A 13,947-nucleotide genomic window follows, 5' to 3' on the forward strand; every position below is an offset into this window, starting at 1 on the left:
GAAAATGTTGTGGTCAGATGAGACCAAAATCGAGCTCTTTGGCATCAACTCAACATGTTCGGAGGAGGAGGAATGCTGCCTATGACCCCAAGAACACCATCCCCACCGTCAAAGATGGAGGTGGAAACATTATGCTTTGGGGGTGTTTTTCTGCTAAAGGGACAGGACAACTTCACCCCATCAAAGGGACGATGGATGGGGCCATGTACCGTCAAATCTTGGGTGAGAACCTCCTTCCCTCAGCCAGGGCATTGAAAATGGGTCGTGGATGGGTATTCCAGCATGACAATGACCCAAAACACACGGCCAAGGCAACAAAGGAGTGGCTCAAGAAGAAGCACATTAAGGTCCTGGAGTGGCCTAGCCAGTCTCCAGACCTTAATCCCATAGAAAATCTGTGGAGGGAGCTGAAGGTTCGAGTTGCCAAACGTCAGGCTCGAAACCTTAATGACTTGGAGAAGATCTGCAAAGAGGAGTGGGACAAAATCCCTCCTGAGATGTGTGCAAACCTGGTGGCCAACTACAAGAAACGTCTGACCTCTGTGATTGCCAACAAGGGTTTTGCCACCAAGGGTTTTGCCACCAAGGGTTTTGCCACCAAGCAAAGTCATGTTTTGCAGAGGGGTCAAATACTTATTTCCCTCATTAAAATGCAAATCAATTCACAACATTTTTGACATGCGTTTTTCTGGATTTTTTTGTTGTTATTCTGTCTCTCACTGTTCAAATAAACCTACCATTAAATTTATAGACGGATCATTTCTTTGTCAGTGGGCAAACGTACAAAATCAGCAGGGGATCAAATACTTTTTTCCCTCCCTGTAAATATATATATATATTTTTTAGCTTAACAGGTGGGGCTCTGCCCACCTGCCCTGAATGACGGGTCGCCACTGTGCTCTGACCCGATATCTCCACATTGTTTTGTGGACAAGCGTGCGCGCAGTGGATGTTGTTTGATGTCGTTTACCATCGAAGTTACCTGCTGCGGTATATCTCAGAGTGTTGTAGAAATACTTCTCAAAGATATCGCTCAGACAACGGAGCTTGTGAATTCAGTATAGACTTTATTACAAAGTAACAAGCCGAGCTGATCCATGGAGCAACTGCCCATCCTGACTCGGAGCTCTCCTTTTATACAGTTTCATTCTTACACAACATACATAGTCACTCCTCTTTATGTAAATGATTGACATCTTTCAGTTCCACCCCACTATTTTTTGCGAAGTCTACGTGGTTTCTCTCTAGGCAGGGTTTCCCCTCCCCTTGGACTCTTAATACAGTTATATTGGTGGCGTGATACTAGCAGTATCATAACATTTTTCTTCAAGATGATTAGATTACAGGGTGTGCTGACTGTCATTACTATCCAGGCACGAATCTGGATTACAAAATGTCCATCATGCTTTATTCTGTTTTTCCCTTCTCTTATACAAAAAGGTATGGTTACAGGTTTCCCTTAATCCCATAATGATTCTGTTATTCCATCTCAACATTTCATCATATACGTACTGGAAAATTACCCATACGAGTTCTGTGCTCAGCTCTTTTGCCGCCAGTTGCTCTTGGTGTATCATACGTCCATATGGCAGAGGGAGACACATTTATAACTAGAGTGCAGAAACCTGCCCATAGATGGAGCCCCATCTGTGCAAAAGCCCACCATATAGTAAAATCACTGTGGAAGCCAAGCCAGAAAAAAATGGCATATTACAACATATGTGTTGTGATAATTGCATTGTTTGCTTTATAACCTGTTAGTTCATATGCCTTGCGACCGTGATATATGCCCAAGGCCGAGACAATAAGAAGACACAGTGGAGCTCAGTTGTTAGAGCATGGCGTTTGCAATGCCAGGGTTGTGGGTTCGATTCCCACGGGGGGCCAGTATGAAAAATGTATGCACTCACTAACTGTAAGTCGCTCTGGATAAGAGCATCTGCTAAATGACTCAAATGTAAAAATAAATTCAACCACACCTTTGTTTCATCACAAAACTAGAGAGCAACCTCTGTCTGGTGAAATCCACAAAGCATATTGCATGTAACAAACAGTTACATGACCTATAGCATTGTCAAAAAACTATTGATTTAGAACCATGGAGAGTTACTGCAAAGAAAACATTTTGAACGTCATTCCCCCCCCCCCCCCTCTTTATTTAACCAGGTAAGCCAGTTGAGAACATGTTCTCATTTACAACTGCGACCTGGCCAAGATAAAGCAAAGCAGTGCGATAAAAACAACAACACAGAGTTACATATGGGGTAAAACAAAACAATGTCAAAAATACAACAGATAATATATATACAGTGTGTGCAAATGTAGCAAGTTATGGAGGTAAGGCAATAAATAGGCCATAGTGCAAAATAATTACAATTAGTATTAACACTGGAATGATAGATGTGCAAGAGATGATGTGCAAATAGAGATACTGGGGTGCAAATGAGCAAAATAAATAACAATATGGGGATGAGGTAGTTGGGTGGGCTAATTTCAGATGGGCTGTGTACAGGTGCAGTGATCGGTAAGGTGCTCTGACAACTGATGCTTAAAGTTAGTGAGGGAGATAAGAGTCTGCAGCTTCAGAGATTTTTGCAGTTCGTTCCAGTCATTGGCAGCAGAGAACTGGAAGGAATGGCGGCCAAAGGAGGTGTTGGCTTTGGGGATGACCAGTGAAATATACCTGCTGGAGCGCATACTACGGGTGGGTGTTGCTATGGTGACCAATGAGCTAAGATAAGGCAGGGATTTGCCTAGCAGTGATTTATAGATGGCCTGGAGCCAGTGGGTTTGGCGCCGAATATGTAGTGAGGACCAGCCAACAAGAGCGTACAGGTCACAGTGGTGGGTAGTATATGGGGCTTTGGTGACAAAACGGATGGCACTGTGATAGACTACATCCAATTTGCTGAGTAGAGTGTTGGAGGCTATTTTGTAAATGACATCGCCGAAGTCAAGGATCGGTAGGATAGTCAGTTTTACGAGGGCATGTTTGGCAGCATGAGTGAAGGAGGCTTTGTTGCGAAATAGGAAGCCAATTCTAGATTTAACTTTGGATTGGAGATGCTTAATGTGAGTCTGGAAGGAGAGTTTACAGTCTAACTAGACACCTAGGTATTTGTAGTTGTCCACATAGTCTAGGTCAGACCCGTCGAGAGTAGTGATTCTAGTCGGGTGGGAGGGTGCCAGCAGCGTTCGATTGAAGAGCATGCATTTAGTTTTACTAGTGTTTAAGAGCAGTTGGAGGCTACAGAAGGAGTGTTGTATGGCATTGAAGCTCATTTGGAGGTTTGTTAAAACAGTGTCCAATGAAGGGCCAGATGTATACAAAATGGTGTCGTCTGCGTAGAGGTGGATCTGAGAGTCACCAGCAGCAAGAGCGACATCATTGATATACACGGAGAAAAGAGTCGGCCCAAGAATTGAACCCTATGGCACCCCCATAGAGACTGCCATAGGTCCAGACAACAGGCCCTCCGATTTGACACATTGAACTCTATCTGAGAAGTAGATTTCAACATTATGAAATCACCTATGCTTAGTGTAATACAGTGACAACTAAAAGATACCAAAAACAATTTAGTCCAATCAACGTAAACAAAATATGATGTGGCTGTCCATGGTTCTGATTTGTGTGTGTGTGTATATTCATGCAAGTAGAAAAAACATGTTGACTCACCGTACTTGTAGAGCAAAGCCAATGGCATCCTCCTCTCTTTTATGTTGATGAAACAGTCTATGACTCTGTCATACAGTACAAGCTTTTATTTGTTGTTGTCCTAGGCTACCTGGCTAAAATGTTTGCTCGCTAGCCTAACTTAGCCAGTTAACATTAGCCTTCTACATATAGCTACATACATATTGAACTTCCATCCTCTCAGTCCAGGGGCACAATGTATTTTAAGATTGAATAATATAATCATTGGCCAGTACAGAGAATTAATTAAAAGCACAAGTCCAAATCCCTATCTCATCCGCGGCTAATTTAGGAAAGGGCCAATTTTAGCTAGCTAGCCACCGGAGGACAACAACACAACGAGATGCAACAATTCAAGTTGTTTCAATTCAAAGTTTTTTCTATCGATTACGTATTTTTCTGTGATAGGAGTGAAGCCAAATCCAAACTGGCTTCCCTTAACACTTTCTTTTTGGTGTGCCAGGACCATTCACAGTTTAGCTCAATGCTGATTGGCTATTATTTTATACTTTTTTTATCAAGGGAGGCCAAATGCTTACTGGCTTCTCTTGTTTTCAATGCTGAGGGCGCCAACAATGTCATACTCTTTATGACCAGACCGCATCAGATAGATGGCGCTGTTTAGCTTGCTAAGATGCTTTCTCCGGTGAGATACATTCAGCCTTGGTCAATTTTTTGGGGAAGCCTGGCTTCCCTTGGCAAATATGAATACACACCACTGGTTATCTGAACACCACTGGTTATCTGAACAGATGGTTACAGTGTTTTCATAACATTGTTGAACAAGTTTAGAAGCTCTTTGTTCTTTGTATCCATAGAGGCAGTTATTTTTTCCTATACTCATTTAGAAAGTATGTGGTAAAATTTCACAACTCTTAGTACAAAACTTAAAATGTACTTTAAGCACATTTTCAATTGACTAAGTACAAAACACAAAATCACACAATAACTTTTTCACCAAACCTAATCAATGTTTCATCTAGAAATAACTTTCATATGAAGTAATTGCCTTTCACAATGCAATGCTCACAATACTTTTCATATGATTCTCTTCTCATTTGTTTAAATACATTTGACCATCACTTAATCCAACTGCGCTTAATGGTTAATCACTTAACCGTTTGGTAAACCTATAGATTTAAAACTGGTTCGTCTACTATATACGGCTTTTGAGAACTACAGAAATAAAATGTGTGTTTGTAAAGTATAAACATCTAAATTACATGTATGATGCATGATAACCATACCGTTATTGCTAATTGATTTCAACATGGAGCAGGATAGACAGCAAGGGAGAGGTGTAAGGGTTGGTGTGAGGTGTGACCCAGGTGTGGTGCAGGATAGACAGTAGGCAGTAGGCAAGGATGGTGAAACAAGGATCTTTACTGGTGGTCCAAAAACCAGGATACAAAACAACGGACTATACACGAAAACAAATGAGGAGCACATAGGTCTCCAAACAACAGGCTGACAGCAAACAATACGAAATACTACACAATGACACAGGGAGAACACTTCTCGAATACCTGTAACTCCGTCACGTGATCCGACACTGATACGTACTGCTTGAGATCAAGGAACTAGCAGAGAAAACTGAGCAAGGGAACAGGGACAAGGGGAAGTGAGGGCATAAATACACAGGTGAATCAGATAGCCACAGGTGACACCAATAGGCAGATAATTAGTCCCGACTGTGAGTGAGGAAGGTGCCTAAGGTTGTCAGAGGATGACATCTAGTGGGTCGCTCCGGAACTGCGACCCACTCCTGTAACAGAGAGGAAGAAATCAAAGAGCTCGTGGACAAGGGGCCCGTCAGAGAGGTGGGCATGGGCCCCATCAAAGAGGTAAAAGAGGTGGGCATGGGCCCCATCAAAGAGGTCAAAGAGGTTGGCATGGGCCCCATCAAAGAGGTCAAAGAGGTGGGCATGGGCCCCGTCAAAGAGGTCAAAGAGGTGGGCATGGGCCCCGTCAAAGAGGTGGACATCAGGGAGAGGGAGGCAGACGGCAGTGAACTGTTGTGTCTAATGAAGTCCGGGCCACTGTCATTGACCATGTGGTAAACAGAGGCCTTACCATGGCAGAGGCTGCCAGATTAGTTCACCCCAATCTGAAAAGATCAACTGTCAATATGATCATGAAAACATTTCGCCAAGAAAACCGGAAAGTCTGCAGGATATGCACTATGCTTTACTATTACATTTACGCTAAATTACATATTATAATGCATTTAAATTCACAAAACATGTTACAGTATTCTTACCAGTGGAGGCTCCTCCTCAGAGAGTAAAAAAAAAAAACATTGTTTAACATTTTAAAAGTTATCCTTTTTAGATAAAACTATTCTAAATATAATCACGTCACCAAATAATTGATTAAAACACACTATTCACCTCAAATCTTTCTCTCGACCTGTGTGCACCTACGTTGTAAACTTTAATTCATAGGCTAGGTTGTAGCAACCTCATGATGGGTATAGGGAAGAAATTAGAGTATCATGTAGTAGCCTAAACCTATCGCTGTTATATTGAACTGGGTAAATGGAATATGAATGACAGTCATCCAATATGCTGTAATAGAAATAAGGCCATGCTCATGGAACAAAAATCGTCCTCCCTCATCTTAAACGGCACTGACAACCACTGATTCTCACAGTATGATCTATTGGCAGTATACTCTGTTCTACCCTCAGAATTGACAATACGAATACGAATACAATTGTTAAATTACGAGCTTAGTTGGTTTAGCTATGGAGAAAGACAGGAACCTTCCCGCTAGCCATGATTGGCTGAGATAATGGATGGGCTGGACATGCTGAGAGATGAGTTCGGATTGGTCTGCCATGTAGCAAGCTTCTGTCTGTAACATGAGCTGCTCAGTATGTGTAGGTAATCCTTTCTAACGCAGCTGTTTTTAAAAGATATCACGAAGAACTGCAAAAGTGTTGCTAATTCTCTCCACTTTCTGGAGGACCGGGTTTTGAAATCAGTGGAATGCCCGGTGGCAGCAGAGTATGATAGCTAACTAAGGAGATGGAGAAAATGCAGTCGTTTGATTGCAAATATGCGGGGGGAGTCGAAAAGAGAACACAAAGAAGGCTGTTGTACAAAACACCTGTCTCCGGATTATATCTTCAAACTAAGGGTAACCATGGCATCCGTGACAGAGAGGGAGAAGCGTTCATCCATGTATACGGGTAAGAGAGTCTAGCAAGCTACATTTTCAGATATTATAAGTTTCTAATTTTGTCAGAAAGTTGTTTTCATTGCAAGTTAAAGCATACTGTTAGCTAGCTATTTAACGTTAGCTGGCTGACTCGCTAGCTAACATTACGTGTATGATCTGTGTAGTAGTATTAGTCTTATCTCAGAGCCATTTACATTGCTAGTTATAGCCTAATGTTAGCTAGCTAGCTAAAATTGAATCTAGTTGGTTAGCTTTAGCTACAGGGTAATAACGTTATGAGTTGTTATTATGGTTAATTGTTTAGCTAGCTAGCTCGCTAGCTACATATCTGAACAAAAGACTCCACTATGCAAGTAACCATTTCACTGTACCATTTACACCTTCTGTATCCTGTGCATGTGACAAATAAACGTTGATTTAATTTGATATAGTGTGTGTTTACCAGAGACGGTAATGTGAAGAACAACATGACCTGCACCAAAGTCAAATTAGAATATAACGTTAGGCCAACAAGACAGTGTCCAAGTTCTAAAATTATCCAGTAGAATGCCCTGCTTTTATTTCGTTATTAAGCTATTTTCTGTAATTAGCTTGCCATTGACTTGTAAATAATGCTCTTGTTGTGAGTTTATTTTCCTGTAATAATTAATACAAATTAGCTAAAGTTAAGACGTTGTCAGCTATATGATATGGTCATTATTTGAACTGGCTAGCCAGCTAACTTAACGTTAGCTAGCTAGCTAACGAGCTACAAACGAAACAAAACATTGTTTAGAAAGTTGCTTTTAGTTGCCTGGTTTGCTAGATTGACATATACTAAATTAATTTTGAAACGGATTGGTTTATTGGTGTTAAAATACACCAGTTATGCTATTTTGGATCACCAGGTTGCTGATGCATGCAACCTGTCGTTTTTGATGTCGGAAGACAATAGAATGTTCATGATGTCACTGTGACAACTGTCTACAGACATGTCGATAGACATAGTATAAACCAGCCTTTAGTCTTGAAATCTTTGGTTGTTTAGTACACTGCCATACTCACTCTGTTTAGCACATGGCCTCACATGTGAATCCTTAAAGAGATGGGTAGGGCTAAGGCTTAAGAGGGTGTGAACGATGCTGAATGGGTGTAGACAAAGAAGAGCTCTCCAGTAGGTGTACCAAAACATTCAAGGGCCATTTTCTCAAAAGTGGGGTTACAAGTTTATCAACTTTCAAAGCAGAATTACTTTCCAATTGTTCCTCAACTGTAGTGTATGATATACCATTTTCTAGCTCTGAGTCTCTACTTTTATCCAATGTAAAAAACACCACGCTGCTGTGAACCATCACAAGTATATCTTTGTTGAAGTAGCAGGCTTCAACCTGGCCAAAACTCGCCGCTGTGGGTGGAACCTCATCGGCCAACGGGCGACCGTCCAAGTGCCTGGACAACGTGGGGGAAACATCTCCATGTGCGCAGCTATGTCTTAAGATGGTGTGGTAGGACATAGGCCTTTAATTGGATCCTACAACGCTGCACACCTCATTGTGTTTCTCAATGAAATTGAGCAGGCCTGTCAAGGTGAAGGGGTCACCTAGTTCATTGTGTGGGACAATGTCAGGTTCCACCATGCAGAGGTGGTTCCGGCATGGTTTCGGGCCCATCCCCGATTCTTGACCCTATACCTGCCCCAATACTCTCCTTTCCTCAACCCTATTGAGGAAGGTGTACGATCGCCATCCCCATGAGCGTACCACCCTCCTTCTGGCCATGGATGAGGCATGCGACGACATCAATGCAGACCAATGTCAAGCTTGGATTCGCCATGCCAAAAGGTTTTTCCCACGGTGCATGAACAATGAGGACATTTACTGTGATGTGGATGAGAATTTATGGCCAAATGCTCAAGACAGGCTTGATGCAAATTAATGTGTGCTAAACGTTATGTTTTATTTTAATCCGTTTAATTTGTTTCATTTAATTTCTTACATTTGATTACAGATAGTACACCTATGTTGCAATTATATCTGAATGTTTTTTTGAATGAATGATTGTAGAGGATGTCTTCATTGATCACACCTTTGATTATACATTGGATAGATACTGTGTTATGGAAATTATAGATTTTCTGTCAATTTTGTTGGGTAATGTAAGTGTATTGCCTAATGTGAAAACTGTGTAATCTACTGTAATTTACAGTACTGTAGCATATTACTTTCAGCACTTCTAAGGGTGATTTGAAACACTTATCTTGCATTGTTTGCTATTGGATTAACTGGTAGTTAAAACGACTACATTGAAAAGATATCATTGTGTTGTGTTTTGGTGATTAAACCAATATTCTCATTACATTTCCAAAGCGATAAAAAATAAACTGTAACAGTACTTAAAGCTGTGTGTGTGTGTGTGTGTGTGTGTGTGTGTGAAAGCGAGAGCGTATGTGTGTGTGTCTGTGCTGTGCGCAAGTGTTAAACTTCAAGAACATCAGTAAGAGGGAATAGGCCTACTTCAACATTGGGAGCATTAATAGCTAGCTGTATGTTTCAGTGGCTTTTGTTGTTTATGGTGAAAATAATTTTAAAACATTCTGATGTAAATAATGTTGTGTTTCCGTCCCTTACAGTCAATGCCTGTAACTCAATGCACTGGCTTTTAAATGGAAAAATCTTTCTTTAGGGCCAAATATGAGCAAATTCTAAAATTGAGATGAATCGCGATTAACTAATGCCATTAACTCGATTAATTACTGTGATCGTTTGACAATACCTAAATATTTTACACAAAATGTGAATGATAAGAAGACATACAACTATGTCATCAATGTGCAATAATGGCAGTGAAAATATGTTTGAAATGTCATTATTGAATAAACACTTCATTAGGTAGGTGACTTGGCTTACAATCTACTGTGTCTTTGGTATGGCACTGTGTTAATACAATGAAATACAATCCCAGCATAATGATGTAGTACATGCATACATTATACATTACATACAGTAAACATACAGGCACTTTCTGAGTACCCATAGGAATGCTGTTTATTATCCCACCCCATTCCAAAACACACACACAAGCATGACGACTACTGGGATTTCTACTCTTTACCTGAGAGCCTAATTCTTACATTAGGCTATCTAGCTCTCTAAAATTACCTCAATGACATGGGGACGAAGTCTTTTTGGAATATTCGGACAATAATAATATATTATATTCAATCCCGGGCTGCATCTTAATTGCCTTAAGTGGTTTGCTCCCCTTCAGTCCTCTACATCTCACATCAGTTTCATATGAAGGAAAGGAGGCAAGGAGCCCACTCTACACTACTGAGATACATCCTAGAGCAAAGGTCCTTCCCTCAAAGAAAGGTGTTCTCTATGATCAGCACATGAGGCTCCTCAGTTTCCCCAGCAGGGGGTGCCAGTGGCTCTGCAGACCCTTCCTTCAGAGAAGCACAGCACATCTTCCCAGCACAGCCCTTCCCACAGGCCAGGCTGCAGGCCAGGTGTGAGGGAGGTGGGGCTATCTCCCTATGGATGATGGTGGGGGTGGTGTTGTTGTTATCCAGGTTGCCGTTGGCAGTGGGAGTGGAGAGGAGGAACTCTGGTTGTACGGTGCAGCAGCTCACACCTATACTCTGCAGCACCTTGGTGACCCCTGACATCAGATCACCACACCTGTGGGAATAGATGCATATTGAGGTAACTGTATTACTGACCTTCCAACACCATCAACATGCATTGTTTTGTACTATAAAAACAGATATAAACCTGTGTATCTGGAACCCAGCGTGGCAGTGGACATGTACAGACGCCACCAGGCAGCTCTCTGTCAACTGCCATACATGGAGGTCGTGCACCGCCTGCACCCCTGGCACACTGGCGATCCGCCGGCCCAGATCAGACACACACACCTGGGGCGGGCTGGCCTGGAGCAGCAGCCGACCGTAGCGGCACACCTGGGGAAGAGCGGTGGCCAGCAGCACCACCACAGCCACCATGGAGAAGCCAGGGTCCAGGTAGACGAAGGGGCCACAGGCCCCAGAGCCATGCAGGCAGTCTGGGCCCAGGAGTAGCAGGGTAAGCCCGTTGGTGAGGGCCAGGATGGAGCCCAGCAGTGCCTGGGTGAGGGCGATGAGGGATGGGAGACAGGCGGGAAGTTGGACCCTGAGCCTTGTGGGGCGTTCTGACTTAAGGGCTGAGGCTGTGGTGGGGTCTGTCTGATTATCTGAGGAGGAGTCAGGATAGAAAGGGGATGAGGCAGGAAGAACTGGACAAAACTGAAATAATCAGTCTATCTGCCATCCATTAAATGGCTTAAAATGATTAGTATAAACATTTTAAAATGTCTCAGTTTCACTTAAAGAGATTCTCCGGTACTTTTGTATACTTTTTACCCAGTAGATCTGAAAGTAGTGTTCACGAGCCAGATATGTGCACCACGTCATTGCTCTCTCGGTCGTGCTGCTGTGTGTGTGCATCATGTGCATCTTGCTAGCTGTCACTCATATGGCAAAAGCTCATTGGTTGAACTCAGATTGGTGCGGGGCTGGCCCAGGTGGGGGGAAATGGTGCAGCACAGCTTCCAGAAAAACAGTTGCTTTCAAACTAGGGATTTTGTGCCTAATTGATGTAAGACAGTAATTCTGCTCATAGATTATGCATGTATGAACTACACATTGACACTTCCAGCCCACTACTAAAAAATACTTAGTAGTTGCCAAAGTTCTGAAGCATGTCTTTAAAGTCAAAAGGTTTGACAGCAATGCCATAAAATTCAAGTCAGTTGGGAACAGGTCTTTGATGTCCCAATACATTGGCATCGGGTCTATGAGATATATAAAATAACAATTGACACATCACTCCATTAGTTTCAATTTAAGCTATTATATAAAATACTTTCTACAAAAAAAATGCTCAATATATACAGCATTGAACAGTCTGACCGGTGCAGCCTCGAGGAACCAGAATCAATAGAGCATCTTTTCTAGCACTGTCCATTGGTGGCTCGCTTTTGGAGTCAGGTCCAGGAATGGTTATGTCATAATATCAGGGTTCAGATGGACCTGCTAAATACTGCTGGGGGATCTGAAAAACTACGATCAATCAATGTGAAATATCATTATAGTCTTAGGTAAAGTATTTATTTTATAGGGCAATATCGGTAGAAATCTTACAAATAGTGAGGTTCAAGAACCTCGTAAGACATCACAGTAAAATGGAGGGATGTATTGCAAAAGGAAATAGCAAAATGGTATTATACTGGGAAAGATTGGTTAATCTGTGGACATCGGAGGGTTGGAGTTAAAATCAAAATTCATGGTGCATTGGCCGCTGTGAGTGAAAATCCAGCATTTGCAGAAAGAGGAAATTTGGGATATACAAGTACGTATAATTATTTAACTACATGTACCGTACATGAGTGAAATTAGCTGTAAGTAGCAGTACAAGTTTTGTTGTATGTTAGTTTACTCCAATCAGGGGAGGGGTGTAGGGTTAAACAATTATAATAAAGTGGATTAGAAATGATAAAAACAATTAAATTGATAGAACCCAAAATCTATCTGCAATATTAAAGCTAATCTACACCCTAGTCCTCCTTTTGATGTGTTGTTAAATTCCAGACTAGGATGGATAAGACCACAAAATGCAACATCCTCCCCAAGCATAGAAATGACCCCTATACCAAATACCAAAATGTACTGCAAAGGCCAAAGACAGGAAGATAACATTTCTCACCTCTGTGTCCCATGCAGGCACTATACTTAGACACCTCAGAGTGGGGGTCCTTAGGATGACAGCCACTGGCCTCTGGATGTGGGAAGTTGTTTGGTGTCTCTGAAGTTCCGCAGTCTGCAGGGAGTGTGTATGCTCCATGGCAGTGGTCTGAAAGGGGACCCTGAGGGGCCATGGTATGGAGTGGGGATGTCTGGGGTGGGTGCTGAGAGTCACTGTCAGGGTTCAGGACACTGGAGGTCCCAGGGTTACAGAGTACAAGTGTTCCATCTTGGAAGGCACCATCCAGAGATGTAGGGAGGTTACTGATGTCATTCTCTCCCCCCACTGCAGTGCTGTCTTTGGTCTGGACCTTGGCCTTGACTGTGGTGTGTTAGAGAGAAGGAATGAAAAACAAACAACAGATGTTCATTGCTTATATTCTAGTGAACCTACTATATTAATGCAGAACTTGTACACAATTCCCTCCCACACTGACATTAATAATAAAAGCAAAGAATGCACTGTGCCTTTTCCATTCACACCAAGGACAGAGCTCTCCCCCCCCTCCCAGGCAGCTCTAGTCTTGGTCCCCAGCAAGCTGCCCCAGCTGAGCCCCAGCACCAGGAGGTTGTAGAGCAGACTGACAGCCCCCATCACCGTGGCCAAAAGAGGGTGCTGTATAGGGTGGGGCTGCAGGGTGTGGCTGAGGATCTCCAGAGAGACAGAGACACACAGGGCAGCCAGCAGGAGGGCTGAGATCAGAGCCCCCAGGGGCTGGACCCTCGCCTCGCTGTAGGACAGGCCACACAGGGAGGCCAGAGGGGTGAGGCGTCGGGGGAAAGGGTTGGTTGGAACAGACAAGGTGGGATGGGGATAAGAGGTGTCGTGGTTGGAATCAGAGTGGTCAGGGGAGAAACAATGGGTGCTTTTAGGGTCAACATCCTGCAAACGAGAGGTGAGAGGTTTGGAGGTAAACTGGGAAGTGGTGGTGGGGACAGGCGTTGAGAGGGAAGGAGAGGGACAGGGAGTTGAGTTGGAGGGGATGGGGGAGACACAGGAGGTGGCTGGGGCATAGGGGGGAGATTTGACAGGTGACTGAGTGGGGGTGGAGGTGATGGGAGTGGAGAGAGGGGAGGCAGGTGTGGGTTTTGGGGGGCCTCTACCCAGGGTGGGTTGAGGAAGAGGAAGAGCCATGTGCATGAGGATGAAGAGGGTGTGGAAGACGTCCACCATGGTGATGAGGGAGTTACAGAGGCGGCTGACAACAATCTCACACAGCAGGAGCAGGAAGGTCAGGACCAGCATGCATTTGTGCAGGGAACTGCTCGCCATCTCACCTGTCAGAGGATACAGACACACGAAAAAAGT

This window comes from Coregonus lavaretus (assembly GCF_964263955.1).
Source record: "Coregonus lavaretus genome assembly, chromosome: 26".
Classification (NCBI taxonomy): Eukaryota; Metazoa; Chordata; class Actinopteri; order Salmoniformes; family Salmonidae; genus Coregonus; species Coregonus lavaretus.